Here is a 17,704-nt window from a genome sequence, read left to right on the forward strand (position 1 = left end):
AGCATCTTAGCTGCAGAGGGCAGTGTCACTGGCCCTCATATGTGGGATCCGAACCGGGGCCCTCTGGCATCCCAAGCGAGTTCTTAACCATTGCGCCACTCGGCCGGCCCCTGATTTTTTTTTTTAAGTGAGTCTTCTACCTGCAAAAATACATATAGAAAACAAATCAGATTTGGATGCTTTCAGCACCAGCAATAGAAAACCGCACTGATCCCTCTGGCTGCTCCAAGTGTGGCCCAATAAACGGCAGCAAATTTGTTACAAATGCAGAATCTTGGGTCCAAATCCCAGATCCAGTGAACGAGACTCTGCATTTTAACAAGATCTCCAGGTGATTCTACACCCGTTCAACATTGAGAAACCTGTGGTGTGTGGGTCCACATCATCAGCGTCACCTGGGAACTTGTTGGAGATGCAAAACTCAGATGCCACCTGAGAATCACCAGGGATTCGGCATCCTTGCAGGTGGTGCCAGGAATCTGTGGTGTAACAAACCCTACAGGTTTCTCTAATGTTTAACAATTCGTGGTCAGTGCCACAGTCAGTTCCTGGCCTTGTTTGGGCAGAGAGAACACAGCGTCTCCATCTCTTGTAGGACCTCTCTTGCTCCTTCTGGAATAGCACAGTGTTCCCTTCATGTTGATGTGAACCTCAAATTCATTACTTAGGAAACAGGTGAGCTGTTTCATCTCTAACCCACGACATGCATTAACTTCATTTAGCTGAGGGGGAAATTCATCCATTCTCCAGCAGGAAGCAGAGGTGGCAGGGCATCTCTAAGGTGGGTCTGGGCTGCTATGAGGGAGAGGTCAAACAACTAGAGTGGTATTCACAGTTCTATCAGAAAGTGAGCCCTTAGAGGCTAAGGAATTGAGAAATAGGAAAGCCTGATATGTGCATATGTCTGCTTGCAACAGGCAAGGTTAGGGTCAAGGTAAGAACAGGATAAGAAAGCCCATTTCAAAGTAATTTCTGAGTGGCAGAAATACCATGAAAAGGAGGAAGAAAAGCAACTTCACTTCACAGATCAAATCCTAAAAGCCTGAAATCTGGAACTGAAATGTTCCTACTTTACTGTTATTGTCAGCCCATCCTCTCCTTTACCTACTGAGTTAACGTGTTAACATTTAATATCCCTTTCTAGGGTTTTGGTTCAGTTTATTTTTTTCACCCCCAGCTTTATTGAGGTATAATTGACAAATGAAAATTATATATATTTAAGGTGCGCAATGTGATGTTTTGATATATGTGGGCATTGTGACATAATCACCATAGTCAAGCTAATTAACACATCCATCCTCTGACACAGTTACCTTTTTTTTTCTTTTTTCTTTACTTTTTGGTGGGAACACTTAAGATCTACTTTCTTAGCAGATTTCAGGTCTACAGTGCAGTATTATTAACTACAGTCACCATGCTGTACTTCAGGTCTCTGGAATTTGTTCCCCTTGCATAACGAAAGTTTGTACCCTTTGACTGACATCTGCCCATTTCTCTCTGTGCCCAGCCCTTGGCAATCAGTATTCCACCCCCAGCCTCTATATCTTGGACTTTAGATTCCACATATAAGTAAACTCATGCCATATTTGTCTTTCTGTGTCTGCTTTATTTCACTGAGCATAACATCCTCCAGAATCATCCATGTTGTCACAAATGGTTGTCTTCTTTATTTTCTTTTAAGTTTTTTTTAAATTAGGGGATGCGGACAGCTTTGGGGAAACAGGGAAGGAGAGCAGGCAAGTTGCTGTCCTTTTGTTCTTCAGTCTAGTTGTGGAGGACGTCGCTTCGCTTGCACAATTTGGTATTATCATTGCGCTTTTCCCGGGTGAGGCAGATCCATTGCCGGCCACTGGACGGCTGCTCACGGCGGCTTTTGGCAGCTCACGCTGGCTGCCAGCCACTCACAGTAGGTAGCTCATGGCAGCCCAGCTCCAGGTTGAGCTGTTGTTCACCATCTTAGCTGTAGAGGGCGCAGCATCACTGGCCCTAATGTGGGATCTGAACCAGGGCCCTGATGCTCAGAGCTCACGTCCCAAGCCAACTCTTAACCAACTAGGCCAGCCCAAGATTATTTTCTTCTTCTTAAAGCCTGAATAATATCCCTTTGTATGTATGTGCATGTATGTGTGTGTGCGTGTGTGCACGTGTGCACGCACGTGTGTGTATGTGTGTGTGTGTGTGACATTTTCTTTATCCCTTCATGTGTTGACAGACACTTAAGTTGTTTCCATATCTTGGCTATTGTGAATAACGCTGCAATGAACATGGACGTGCAGATATTTTTTAACTTTGGGCCAAGCATGCAATGTTGGCGTGGCAGTTGCTGGCTTGGCTCATTAGCACCCCAAAGTCAGTAATGCCCTACTTGTGTGGTCTCTGGGTCCCACAAGCAACTAAGTGACTAGAGAGTTCTTCAGGGGGACTGATGTGAATGCCGATGGCTTACAGAAGGTTGTACTCATAATACTGCCTTTAATCACAACTACATAAACAAATAGCAGCCCTCTTGAAACCCCCAAGACTCCTTGAGAAATAGGAAATAAGATTACACTTCCCTGTCTGTTATCAGTTAGAAGCTGGAGCAGCTATGGCTAAGAGTACAAACTGTCCCCTATGTGGTAAGTGTTAAACATCTTATTTTCTTTGGTTCTAGAACAGTTATATAATGTTATTGAATTGGAGCTGGTGGAGGGATGGCATGAGGGGCATCTCCCAAGAGTGGCATGTCTGAATTTCTAAGGGTGTGTTGAAATAGGCACATTCAATATTTTAATTGTTTTTATTTGCTTTTAGATACAATGTTGAATTTTTTTGGAGCTAGAACATTTAAAGCAGTGGTTTCTAACTGGGGTTGATTCTCAGCCCCCCGGGGACACTCAGCCATATCTGGAGACATTTTTAGTTGTCATGATTCAGGAGAATGCTACTGAAATTTGGTGAGTAGTGCCCAAGGGTGGTGCTCTATGCCCTACAATGCAAAGGCCAGCCCCTTGCAATAAGGAATTATTCAAAGAAAGCTGTGGGAATTAAAAAAAAAATTAGGGGTGACCAGTTAGCTCAGTTGGTTAGAGCATGGTACTGATGACACCAAGGTTGCCAGTTTCATCCCCGCATGGGCCACTATGAGCTGCACCCTCCCTAAAAGAGTCAACTATGCCATTGTAGCATGAAAGCAATGTGTAACCAATGACCATGGCTGTTCCCCATTAAAAATTTTTTTAAAAATTTAAATGAGGCTTGAGCTAAGAAAAAATTAGAAAAAAAGCCTTCATTGGTGAATTCATTTACAGAAAACTTAAAATCGACATGAAATTCTTGACCATGGGTATAATTTTTTTTAAAGTTTCAGTATTAAGTATCTCTCTTCTTTGGTCTTATTAACATGTATACATGAAAATTGGCAGTTGACAGGGGGCTTTGGATTTAGGAACAGGTTGAAGACAGTCCATGAGGTTCTTAGGGAGTGCTGAGTCATTTAAATAGAGTTGGAAAAGAGTTTACTTCTCCATTTGGATCTATTCCAAATGAGCAGCGAGGGAATCTTACCATGGCCATCCTCTCCCTCCATATGGCATAAAGCAGGACTCATTCTGGCCCTCAGGACTGTTGGCTTAGTACCATAGTGTTACTAAAAGAGGTGAGATTTCAGAAATCCAGGGTGTGTAGGAGCACTTAATGGAGAAGGCTGGAGTGGTGATGCATAGTGAGAGGTTGGGCTGTGACGCTTACCTGTTGTGTAATCTTGGGCAAGTCCCTGAACCACTCTGGCCCTCAGTTTCTTCTTTTGTAAAATGGGGCTAAGAAGAGACTCTGCTTCTTGAGAATGTTGGGAGGAGTCCCTGAGATAATACCTGGAAGGTGCTTGTCAGGGGTTGGCAAAACTCATTCCCTGTCCACTTGCTCCACTGTAGCTGTCTGTATCAAAACCATTATCTTTTTAAATTTAATTTAAAATTTTTTATTGTGATATAATTGACATATAACATTGTGTAAGTTTAAAGTGCACAACATGATGCCTTCAACCTTTATATATTACAATATGGTGACCACCATAGTGTCAGCTAACACCTTCATCACCTCACATAATTACCATTTCTTTGTTGTGCTGAAAACAATTAAGATCTAGTCTCTGAGGAACTTTAAAGTTTATAATACAGTATTGATGTCTATATCACATCCCTGGGCATTAGAGCTCCAGGATCTACTTATCTGTGAGTTCCACGTTTGTGACCTTCAACAACATCTCCCCAATTCCTCCGCCCCCAGTCCCTGGTACCCACCATTCTACTCTCTGTTTCTGTATGTTCAGAACCGTTACTGAATTTGATGGGTATGAGGTAGAAAGCTGAAACAGTATGAAATTAGAAAGTTCTAAAATTTCAAAGTTGGAAGAGGATGTGTTGCTTCTTTCAACTTTAATTGAGCTTTCTTCTTGCTGATGCATCCAAATGTTTCCTATTTCACCTTCTCTCCTTTTTTTTTTAACAGATTTTATTGGGGAATTGGGGGAGGGAAATAGACAAGTTGCTGTCCTTTGGTTCTTCAGACTAGTTGTGGAGGGCATCGCTTCACTAGCCCATGTTGGTATTATCGTTGTGCTTTTCCCCGGTGAGGCAGTCGCTCGCCGGCCATTGGACAGTCACTCACAGCAGCTCATGAAAGCTCACACCAGCTGCCGGACAGCCCCACTGCAGCCTACGTCACCGCCAGCAGCAGCCCAGCTCCAGGTCGAGCTGTTGTTCACTATCTTAGCTATAGAGGGCACAGCATCACTGGCCCTTATGTGGGATCTGAACTGGGGCCCTGCTGCTCAGAGCTGGCATCTCAAGTCAACTCTTAACCAGTGGGCCATTCTGCCAGGCCCTTCTCTCCTTTCTTATTTTCTCTTCTCCGCTTCTTTGCTGCCACCACTCCCCCCACCCCAACACACACACACACACACACACACACACACACACTCCTCGCCCCACCACCACCCAGTACAATCTAAACCAGAATTACAGGGCATTGTGAAAAGGGAGGACAGTGTTACTGAGGGGTCATATTGCCCGAGTTCCTTTTTTGGTTTGTTTCAACCTCTAGCTCTGCAGGAACCACACCCATCACTGAACAGCTGGGTCCTGCTAACTTTCATGAGAGTGGAGCTGACTCCTGTCTGCTGGGATGACAGAGAAAGCTGTGCCCTCTAGCTGACCTTGGAGTTGAGCTGATGGGGTTGGGGAATAGAAACTCCGTTTGGTTCCTAATGGTTTTATCAAAACAACCAGAAGTGATGCGTTCAAGAAAGAAAAGGTGGGGTTTCAACTGCCAGGACAATCAAACGCTTTGCTTAAAAAGCAGAACTTTGTCTTCAAAACAAGTGTGGTCATCCTGATTAAAATTTATGAGCGTCATCAAAAATGGCAGTATTCCTGTATATTGATGGGGCTGGTGGTGGTGGTTGTGATGATATTTTTTTCTTGAATGCTGGTGTTTTTTTCAGTACTCTCACGGCCTATATTCGACACTATTATGTTATCTTTTTTTGAAAAGACATGCTTTTTAAGTCAGTATATAAGTAATCCATGTTTACTGTAGGAAAAATTAGAAAATGCAGATGAACAAAGTGAAAACCATCTAGAAATGACCACTCTTCCCATTCTTGTGCATATTTCCCCACAGTTTTTCACTTAGGTATCATATGAGTAATGAAAATTTATTTTTATTTTATTCAAATTGCTCATCAGCCACGCCACCTTAAACCTAATATAATTTTTCGGCAACTTCTGGATAAGAGATCATTTTATCAAATTTGTTAAGGTTTATTAGTTTTATAACATTGATTAAAATAACAAAGTGCATTTGCTTGTTGTTAGGAGAGAAAGAGAACTGAGTCTAAATAAATTAACAAATTATTGTGCCTGATACAAACCTGTTTACGGCAATGATACATTTAGCTAGATGTTACATGCAGCCCTTCATTGTAGTCAAGTAACTAAGGTCTACATTGTAAATCAAGATATATTCCTAGGAGAAACATAAAGTGGGTGGCCCAGTGACCTTCCGAAGCCCACTGAAGGATTTAGGGACAATTCCTGAAATGCTAACTCCTTTCTTTTACTTCTCACAGGGCTTTCCTGCTTGGTCTTTCTCATAGGAATACACAACTCGTGGAGCCGAGGTATATTGGTGCTTAAAACCAAAAGCAAAATATTTATTAATCACTGCCCAGTATATTTAAATGGGAATGTCAGCTGCAACAGGGTACATTCCAGGATGTGATCTTGCCCCCATGGTCTCAACAGACAATTGCAACATCTGATATCGTTTCCAAGAGCTGGACAATTCTTAGTTAATTAGGTTGAGCCACATGAAATTGCCATTTTTGTAGGTCAAAAGTGATCAAATACTGGCAATTTTGTGCAGTTCAAGCTAAGGTGATCCCACAACTCTTGTTATTGTGTTCATATTGAAGACTCTCCCCAGAGCTATGCAAAGGCAGGATGAGAAGGTCATTTTTCCAGTTTTGCCTAATGCTTTCAAAGGGTCCATAATGCCTCATCAAAGCAACCGTGCTTTCTTCCTGGTTGTGCACTGAGGGCACATATGATGTTGTATGTTTCTTCATGCATCAGATCAGAGGTATCTGATGACAGAGATGGCAAGGTGCTTATCTAAACTTCAGTAACAGAATTCCACAGATTTGACTGTAATTCTTATTAACTGACACCAAGAAACTTTAAAAGTGCTACAGCCCTGGAAGAGTGAATCTTTAAAAAAACAAACAAACAACAACAACAAAAAACCCTGACAATGGAGTACTAAAATCATTTGCTCACTTAGTAAATGTGTCCTTTGCTGACCTCTTAAAAGACAGGACTTGAAGTGGAATTAGACTGACTGAAATAAGAGAACTGACAAAGCCACCTTATTCTTCTCCTTCTCTCTCCATAGATGCATGTACAAGCAACTTCTGCCCAGTTTTTGCTTTCTGTGAAAAAACTACCACTGTTCTTGCCCACTGGATATATCTCAAGCACAGGAAAAGAGACATTCACATACCTCAAAGTCACATGCAAAGGTGATTGTGGGCTTGCTGAAAAAGCGGCTTTACTGCAAAAGAGTACACACATCTTTGAAGACAGAATCTGGCCATAAGCTTCTTGGAGGGGAAAATTTTCAATCTCCTGAATTCACAGCTCATGTTCCTTTCTCTGTGTCATTTTTAATGTAATAGTTAAGAATTTGGGCTTCAGGTGAAATTGACTTGGGCTCAATCTCAATTCTATTCTATGACTTTGAAAAATCACTTTATTTTTATTATTTATTTTTTTAGCTGAGCCATCCCGCCACCTGTCGGCAGCTCAGTGGCTGCTCAGCTTGGGCCAGGACTCAAACCACTGTTGCTCAGAGCTCAAACTCTTGAGCGAGCTCTTAACCAACTGAGCCACTCAGCCAGCCCTGGAAAAATCACTTTAAACCCCAATATCTCAACTACATAATCCATAAAATAAGAGTACTTGTCATATCTTCTGCAGATCAGGGAACTCATGTCAGAGAAATATGTGTTTGTTTAAAGGAGTCAGTTCGAATCCACAGGAGTGAAATAAGCCAGTTTAAAAAAAATAATTCCTACTGTGCATCAGATGTCATGCTAGGCACTTACACATTTAAATGACACACCAACCCTATGACATGGATTCTTTTAAGTCTAAGGTCAGCAAACTTTTTCTGTAAAGGGCCACATAGTAAATATTTTAGGCTTTGTGGGCCATATGGTGTCTCTTGCAGCTATACAACTCTGCTGTTGTAGCATGAAAGCAGCCATGGACATAAATGAATGGAAGTGGCTGTGTGTCAATAAAACTTTATTTACAAAACAGATGGTGGGCCAACCCCTGGCCATAGTTTGCCATGCTGGCCTAAACTATGAGAATGGTTGCTCTCCGCCCAAATCCTCTCATACTTAGAGTAGGAAATAATCATTCCTTAAAAGGAAAATGATTCGTTTTGATGATTTTTAGTATATCTCAACATATGTGCAGTGTCTTCTAAGAGAAATATGACATAAGCCACCCATGTCAGTTACATATGTAATTTTAAATTTCTAGCAGTCACATTAAAAAAGTAAAAATAGGAAATTAATTTTAATAATATGCTCAACAAATCCAAAGTATTATCATTTCAAGCTGTAATCAATGGAAAAAATGTTAATGAGACTATTTACATTCCTTTTTTCATACTGTCTTTGATTTCCAAGTATATATTTTATGTTTACAGTACATCTCTATCCAGACTAACCATATTTCAGGAGCTCTGTGCCCTTGGATTGTTATAAGGTATATTTATGAGAGGAAGAGCTTTTCTAAATGCAAAAGCAGTGGTTAGGTATATTACATATGTCAACATACTACAATATATTAGCAAAAAGGAAAGAAAGAAAGAAAGAAAGAAAGAAAGAAAGAAAGAAAGAAAGAAAGAAAGAAAGGAAGGAAGGAAGGAAGAAAGAAAGAAAGAGAAAGAGAGAAAGAAAAAGAAAGAAAGAAAGAAAAGGGGGTGAAAATTAAAAAATATCTAGGACTGAACCTCTCTGTAGCTGCATCATATTACTTTCTATGATTCATTCTCATTGTGAATCCAAAATATAAAGTCGTAATTTTTATACATCTTAATCAAATTAACTGTTTTAACCTTTTTCTGTGTCTCTGACAAAAGATTTGAATACTTACTGCCATGGTAATAGTCTGTTCCTAAATATATTCTCTCTCCCACAACACGAATCCTAATAATAATTAAAACTTTACGGTGTAAAAATCTTTAAAATATGAGCCTCAGCACTGGAAAGATGGCGGAAGAAGAGCAAATAAAAAAGACCCCTTTGGTTCCAGAAAAATCTCCTAGAAAACAGGAAAGCTTATCAGGTTCTCAAAGCCACCCAGGCAAAGCAGGCACTGTGGGAAAGACGGAGCAGAGGAAAGGACAAGAGCTCAGGTTTCAGCGACTGGAACGGTTCCTGCACGAGGGCTGGCGGCAACATGACAAACCACGTCTCAGATGCCTAGAAGCGGAACGTCGTGGTTTGGAAGTGCCAGATGAATATTTCTTGACCTTTGTTGTACGCATCCAAAGGATTGATAGGGTGAGTTTAAGGGTGCAGAGGACCATTGCAAGGCTTCGCCTGAAGAAGACTTTCAGTGGTGTTTTTGTCAAAGTGACCCCCCAAACCATACAAACTCTGCGTCTGGTGGAACCTTATGTGACCTGGGGATTCCAAATCTGAAACCCATCCGGGAACTCATCCTGAGACGTGGACAAGCCAAAGTCAGGAATAAAATCATCCCTTTGACAGACAACATAGTGACTGAGGAGCATCTGGGGAAGTTGTGTGTCGTTTGCTTGGAAGACCTCACTCTTGAAATTGCCTTCCCAGGGAAGAATTTCCAGGTGACCTCAGGGTTCTGGTCCCCTTCTGTCTCTCAATGGCCGGTCACGCTACCACGAACAGAGTGGGCTCCCTCGAGGAAGTGGGCTCACCTGGCTATAAAGGTGAATCCATCACTCAGCTCATCCGGCAGCTGAACTAAACCCAGAATATCTGAACGCACAATGCATTGGAAGCATGTGTTTTGGGGGGGGGGGATGTTATATATGATATATATTATATAAAAATGTGTAAATTATATATACAAATTATATATACTCCTATATATGTGTGCATATAACTTTATATATTATGCTTATATAATATGTATTATATACTATAATATATAAATTACATATATGTACTCCCCTACATATACATAGGTAAGGATATCCTAACCTCCTCTATTTTAAAAAAATAAATCATACTATCCATATGATTATATATATGATATAATATTCCTACTTTTAGAATATATTTTATGTTGCATATTTTTCTACAGCATAATTTTGAATGGTTGGCTAGTATTTCATTACGGTGTATTTAACCAAAAACTACATTTGGTCATATCTGCTTTGCTATGATAAATAATGTTGCCAAGGACATATTTTTGGTCTCTTGATGTTAATGACAGTAAGGTTTATTTTTTATACAAATGCCTGCATACTGACTGCTATTTCCATCCCACCCACCCAGATATATTACCTTGAGTCCTTTGTGGTTTGTGGTAATTCCAGGCTTGGACAGCAGAGGGCGGAGGGAAACCTCTATTCCCTGCAGCCGGTGTCTGGCATTTGTTGACACTTGCCTCTGATATTCATCAAGGGGTACATAAAGGAGGCATTGAATACAGTCTTTCTCTTTTCATGGAGCATGCACAGATAGAGTAAAGTCCAGGGGAGTAAAACCAGAGTGCAAATTTCTTATAATCCAGGACGCTAAGAGACACCATCTGTCTCATTTGCTACTGTAGCTTGGCTCGCCATACGTGCCCAAAAACTGTTTGTGCATTAATGAGTTTCTTTAATCCTATGGTAACTCCTGTGTCAGTCACTATTATTACCATCCCCCACTCATCAATGAGGAAATTGAAGCTAAGAAAGATTAAGCCACCAGCCCAAAGCCGCCCATAGCATGTCCCACACAGCAGGGTGGTGGCTCCAATCCGGATCCCAAACACCAGACTGGCCCACCATCATTTTGCATGCAGGCCTCCCTTGCTGACTTGGAAGTGGTTCTTCTGCTCTTCCTTCCCTTCCTGGCCTGAGTCAGTGCTGGGTAAAGAGCAAGGGGACCACTTCATATGTATTAGACGGCTGTTATAAAAAAACAGAAAATAACAGTGTTGGCAAGGATGTGGATTGCTGGGTGGGAATGTAAATGGTACAGCCGCTGTGGAAGACAGCATGTCTGTTCCCCAATAATTTAAACGGAGAATGCTTCTGAGATACAGCAATTTCATTCCTGGGTCACTACCCAAAAGAATTGAAAGCAGGGTCTTAAAGAGGTATTTGTGTTGTGGAGAACCCAGACAAAGAGACAGGACACCAAGGCATGGGAAGCAACTTTTACTAATTCCACTGGCTCAGCGGATTCACATTCAGAGGCTGAGCCCCCACTCAGGTGGGATTTGGGGTTATATACCCTGAGGTTTCCGGGTTCCTTATTAGGACATGTGGCCATTGTGCCAGTTCCTGACTGGCTCTCAGGTGAGGTAGGAATTTGGAAATGTTAAACACGTAAGTCTTGCTGACCATACAGTTCAGGAATGTCTTTGTCTGAAGCCCACGCAAAATCCTTGGTGACCACATGGTCTGGGAAGGTCTTTGTCTAGGGCCCATTGACACATTTGCACACCCATGTTGATAGTAGCATTATTCACAGTAGCCAAGAGGTAGAAACAACCCCAGTGTCCATTGACAGATGATGGATAAATAAAATGTTCTCCATCCAGACAATGAAATATTATTTAGTCTTTGAGAAGAAGGAAATTCTGACACCTGCTACAACATGGATGAGCCCTGAAGATGTTATGCTCAGTGAAATAAGCCAGACACAGAAGGACAAGTACTATGTGATTCTACTCATAGGAAGTTCCTAGAGGAGTCAGGTTCATAGAGACAGGAAGTAGGTGGTGGTGCCAGAGGCTGGGGGAGGGGAGGATAGTTAGTGTTTAATAGGGACGGAGTTTCAGTTTAGGAAGATAAGGAAGTTCTGGAGATGGATGGTGGGATTCTAGCACAACAGTGTGAATGTATTTAATGCCACTAAACTGCACATTTAAACATGGTTAATTGCGGGAGACCAGCTCCCACAGGTCCAGGGGTTCCCTCAGGTGGAGACGGCAATGGCGAGGAAAAAGAAGAAAGACGCGCGGAGACACAGGGGCGCTTTCAAGAAGAAGTGTCTCTTTATTTTTACAGCATGTCCCTTTTTATACCGGACAGTTGACCATTATCCCATTAGTAAAAAGTTTTGTTTGTTTTACATAGTTTCGATCAGGGTTTTACTTCCTCGTAATTCTTATGTTCCAGGGTACAGCTTGACCTTTTCTTATGCTAAAGACCAACCCATCCCAACTGCACCCAAATCCCTCCACCTACAATGACTATGCGACCAAGGCCCAGCCTCTACATAATCACCCAAAGAATGGTTACCATGACCACTCAACACTTATTCTAAATACTATTATCTAAGCAGGATCTTAAGATTTACAGGGTGTGTACTTTGACCTTTACTAAAAGACTAACAGTGTGACTAAAATTGCCTTTAGTGTATAAAATAGAATTATTGTGATATATCTATCAGAAGGGGTATAAGATCTTTGTCCTACTGGGGGGCATCCAAAGGGGAATTTAAATCTTCTAAGATATAAAGCAGTATCTATTTCTCAGTCAGAGCTTCAGAATTTGTCACAATAGCAGTGCGCTTGGCCGTGTCAGACACTGAGGCGCAGCCGGCTCCCAACAATTAATGTTAGGTATATTTTACCACAATCATGAAAAAGAGTGAAAGCTTGTTAATCCTAGTTTATACTTTGCCTGTGGCTAAATGCCACAGGGTTTGTATGTGCTTCTTCACACAACTGATCAGTAATCCATCACCATGCAGGCTTTTCTTGGCTGCATCCCGTCAGAGGATTATCACGTTGAAGCAGGCGGCCAGGTGGGTGTCTACCACACCTTCTCTGTCTTTCAGCCATTGAAACACTGAAGGTTAAGAATTGCTGCTCGCTGAAGAACATGGCATTCAGGCTGAAATCAGAAAAGCAGACGATGGGCGTCCACTGTGCCACCATTGAGAAGGAGAGCTTGGAAGGCACAGGACACGGTGGCCCTGGAATTTAGACCACACGGTGTGAGAATTTCCCAGTGAAATTCCAGGTCGCGTCTTTATACCATGGTTCATTGTGACCTAATTTCTGCAGACATTTATAAAGCCAGAATCTGGGAAATTCACATTTGGCTCTCACAGCCAGGAAAAAAAAAAGATAGGAATCTAATTTCCTATTTTGTTTACTTGGGATGTGTCAGAGTGGACCTAGAATTGTAGATTTCTTAATGGCTTCCCTTTCAGTTCCATTAACTTGCCTCTGTCCTCCAAAGGCTCTAGGTTACTTTCCTTAAAGCACAGGTGTCATTTCCCCTCACGTGAATGGTGAATGGCTCCTGTTGTCTGTAGGAAAACTACAGCCTTTAGCTCTTTTTTTTTAATTCCTAAATATTTTGGTGTTTATTATTTATTTGCTTAAAATTTTATCTTTAATTTTTTAAAATTGAGGCATAATTGACATATTAGTTTCAGGTGTACAACATGATTTGATATTTCTCTAACTCATTTTTTCTTTTTTTTTTTTTTTTTAGCTGAGCCATCCTGCTACCTGTTGGCAGCTCCCTCCCTCCCTTCCTTCCTTCCTTCCTTCCTTCCTTCCTTCCTTCCTTCCTTCCTTCCTTCCATTAATTACATTCTGCTTCTGGAAGTATGGCAAATAAAAACAAAAACAAAAAACCTTGAAAACTTTTTGGTACAACTACTTAGGAAGGTTAGAAAACACAATTTAAAAATATTACAAATATATAGTTGTGCTCACAAGAAAGAAAAGTCAATATTTATGTAATTTCCAGCAGTAATACATTAAGTACATGAACTAATTTAGATGCTTGAGGTTGGTATGCAGACCTAAAGTCTGCAGGATTACAAGTAGAATTTGACAAATACCTCAACACATGAGATTTCAATATACTTTTTTAAGAATTCAGGATTAATATCATTTAGGAAAAATACAGCGTTTTCAAACAATGCAATTAACAGTCTTGATATAATGGGCAGAATATGTCGAACTTGGTATTCTGCATTTAAGAATGTACATTCTTTAAAAGCACACATGGAACTTTTATGAAAATTGACCACATACCAGGGCACAAATATAAAAATAATCATTTCATAGACCATTTGCTCTGATCACATAAAATAAAAGTAGAACTAGAGAGAGAAAAATCAATCCTCTTTTTATATATGTGGAAATAAAAGAAAAACAACACACTTCTAAATACAAAAAATAAAATTAGAAATCAGAAAATGTGAAAATGTTGAGGACTGAATGGCTCTAAGAACACAGTACATAAAAATGAGTGGAATGCAGAAAAAGTGGCACTCAGAGGTAAATGTGTGGCATTATATGAACCTATTAGAGAAAACAAAGACTAAAAACTNTTAGCTGAGCCATCCTGCTACCTGTTGGCAGCTCAGCGGCTGCTCAGCTCGGGCTGGACTCGAACCGCTGTTGCTTAGAGCTCAAACTCTTGAGTTCTAACTCATTTTTAAAGCTGTCCACCATCTATCCTTAACAACCTTTAAGATTTCTCTTTTACTGCTTTTCATTTGAACTTCCCCCCCTGCAAACTTACCTGCTAGCACCCTGTCCTTCCTTCCTTCCTTCCTTCCTTCCTTCCTTCCTTCCTTCCTTCCTTCCTTCCTTCCTTCCTTCTTTCCTTCCTTCCTTCCATTAATTAACTCATTTATGTTGCAATTTTTCAGGAATATATAACTTTATATATAACTTTCAGGAATATATAACTTTACTTTTTCCCAGCTTTGACCTGGAGTTTGTTACTTAATATCTCAATCTTCATTTTCCTTAACTGTAAAATGCAAATGAAAATTATCCCTATCTTAAGAGCAGCTGTGAGGATTAAGTCATTGTTAAAAACAAAAAATATATATAAAAATTATGTTTATTTATGTGAAAAACTCATTCAGCACAATGTCCCAGAGTAAATGCTCAATAAATGGGAACTAAAATCATTTTCCCCAATGGTTTGGAATCCCACTCATAAATGAAAGTGAACACAGATGATTCCTTAAATCATTTACTTTGCCACTGAATGGGTATCACTGAAACTGAGTGGGGCTTTCTTCTTTATCCCTTTATCTTATGCTTCCATTGGTTCCATCATCAATGAGAACTTTGTGTTTGAGGAAAACCTAATAATGAAGGAAAAGTTACATCATTTCTACCTGAACTCCAAGGTAGTAAGTGGTACCCTGGAATCCAGGAAGAATGCCTCACTCTCCAGGTCTGTTAATTTCATGTTTCACCATGAACAGGTATGTGTAAATCAGGTGACTTTATTATATCCACAGGGGTTTTGTAATTAAATGGGCATGATTCCATGCTTAGAACTCATAGGTAGGAAGTTTTTAAAAACAAGTTACGTTTTCACTTATTCAGGAGCGTTTGGGACATGGTGTTAGAAAGTTCAAAATGAGCCAAAGGTATGATGTGACTTTCTGGGAAACTTGTATACCCTTGAAGTATATTGAGGAGATAACCTTTTCAGAATCAGCCCCTCAAGTGTCCCCCAAGGCTCTGTATTGGTCAGACCCAATCTGAGAAAAGGGCTCTGTTCTGGGGCCATATAGTTCCGCCACTTTAAGAAGGAACCAATATGGAGCTAGCATATGAGGTGAATGATAGTCGTTAGGTTTTTTGAAGTGCTTACTAAGTGCCATACCAAGGCATCATCCCAAGTACATTTCAGTAAAAGAGTATCCTTCCTAGGTTTTAGAACTTTGCCAAAATAAAAAAGCAATTCTGCCTTTTTCAAGGGGTTTGTATTTGCTGTGTAACTCATTACCCCAGAATTTGGTGACTTAAAAAATATTTATCTCACTCAGTTTCTCTGCATTAGGAATCTAGGAGTGGCTTAGTGTCTTAGTTAGGTGGTTCTGGCTCCAGGTTGCAATCCAGATGTCCACTGGGGCTTTAGTCATCTCAAGGCTTGACTGGGGCTGAAGGATCTGTTTTCAAGAGAGCTCCATCATGTGGCTGTTGGCAGGAGGCCTCAGTTTCTTGCCATGTGGACCTCTCCAAGGGGCTGCTTGAGTGTTCTCACAATATGGCGGCTGGATTCCTCCAGAGTGAGTGATCCAAGAGACCAGAGAGAGCAAGGAGGACAGTCTCAGAACTCACACAGCATCGCATCTGCGTTCCTCTATTCATTACAAGAGAGTCACTAAGGCCAGCCTGTACTCAAGGGAAGGGGACATAGGCTTGACATTTTGAATGGAGTGTCAAAGAATTTGTGGACATTTTTAAAACCACTACAGGGATCATATAACCTCTGGAACTCAATAGTCTGGGTTCAAATCCCACCTTTCTTCCTATTCACTAGTTAAGCAAATTACCTAAGCAAATTACCTTGTTACCTTGTGCTGAGCTCAGCCTATGCAGCTGAGATTCTGCTACTGCTAACAGCATCATGCCTTGGGAAGATTAATTGATTTACTCTAGTTAGTCTTTAGAATGGTACCTGCACATGGACAACACCCTGTTAGTGTTGACTGTGATGGTGACAGTGACAATTATAAGGGAGAAAAGGACTGGGCTGTTATTAGGGAATTCAACAGGTGTTCTCTCCTCCAGGCAGTCATCTTCCCTTGACATCAAAAATGGTCCTCTTTTTCATTCCTCTTCTCCTTTATAATATGAGAGAGGCAATAAAGTGTGATGGTTAAGAAGCATGGCTGTGAAATCACAACTCCAGGACTAGAATCCCATCTCCACATTGATTATGTGATACTGTGGCCTAACTCTCAATTTACTTTTGTGTAAAATGGGTATATTAATACCTACCTTATGAGGCTTTTGTAAGGGTTAAATGAAATAATATATACAAAATGCTTATTATATTTTGGTATATGAACAACAATCAGTAAATGTTAGTTATTAAATGATCAAATTTAGAGGCAATGTGATTATTCCCCAGATGAAGAAAGAAAAGGAAAGAGCCCTCTGTGTCTACTGACATGGATCTTCTTGGTGTAACGAAGGCTGTCAAGTCTTTCTTCAGATGGAAATCAAACCCGTTGCAACTTCAACCACCTCTCCAGCTTTGACATACTCATGACATCAACTGAATTAAAGGTAATCTCTACTTTGGGTAAATAGACTTACTTTCTCTGAAGTGAAACATTATAAAGCTCCATAAAAAGAAGATTGATTACACTCGAACATCAATTAGAGATATATGTTAAAGCCAGCCCCCCATCCATGATAGGCTTTCACATTTATAATGCAGATCACTAGAATTTTGACCAAGGCGTGCTTCACACAGTTCATTGTTCCTAAGAATTACTAGGGGTACTTTTTTAATGTTTTATGCTTTTTAAAATATTCAGTGGAGTAACACTGGTTAATAACATTATATAATTTTCAGGTGTATAAGATGATAATTCAACATCTGTGCATTCTATTGCGTTCTCAGGACCCAAAGTCCTGCAAGGATGAAAATGTTCTATAGCTGAACTCTCCAATATGGTAGCCACCAGCAACACATGGCTACTGAGCATTTGACATGTGGCTAGTGCAGCTGAGGAACTGAATTTCAACTTTTGTTTAATTTTAATTAATTAAAATTTAAATAGCTCCATGAGTTCTCATAGCCCCATCATAGACTGTGTAGACCTATAGACATCAAGCTCATCCCCCATAAGAAGGAGAAATGTTTGTTTTGTGACTATAGGACAATAGCATTCATTTAGGGCTATTGGGTCATCTTTTAGCACTTTCCTAAATGGAGCATTTACACACAGAATACTCACCTCTCTTGAATGGTTTTTATATGCATGAGCAAGATGGATCTAAATTAAAGGTCACAAAATTATTTCCCAGGCCTAACTGGCCAGCAGTTGTTTTTGTTGAGTTTTCTTGATTTTTTTTTTAAAGATTTTTATTGGGGAATTGGGGGGATGGGAACAGTGCTGGGGAATTGGGGGAAGGGGAACAGACAAGTTGCTGTCGTT

General features: G+C 40.5%; 1 protein-coding gene, 1 long non-coding RNA gene and 1 pseudogene across 5 annotated transcripts in view; all 3 read left to right on the forward strand.

Moving 5' to 3' along the window:
- The window catches only part of LOC109396047 (adhesion G protein-coupled receptor E4-like), an 88,453-nt gene that overhangs the window by 48,220 nt on the left and 22,529 nt on the right, over positions 1 to 17,704 (forward strand). The window lies entirely within an intron of this gene.
- On the forward strand, positions 2,869 to 7,314 carry LOC109396049 (uncharacterized). The gene is made up of 3 exons (XR_002126780.1): positions 2,869 to 2,936; positions 6,110 to 6,160; positions 6,934 to 7,314. It is a non-coding gene; the product is annotated as an uncharacterized LOC109396049 (long non-coding RNA).
- On the forward strand, positions 8,523 to 9,610 carry LOC109396048 (60S ribosomal protein L7-like 1; annotated as a pseudogene).

Source organism: Hipposideros armiger, unplaced genomic scaffold, assembly GCF_001890085.2.
Source record: "Hipposideros armiger isolate ML-2016 unplaced genomic scaffold, ASM189008v1 scaffold_502, whole genome shotgun sequence".
NCBI lineage: Eukaryota > Metazoa > Chordata > Mammalia > Chiroptera > Hipposideridae > Hipposideros > Hipposideros armiger.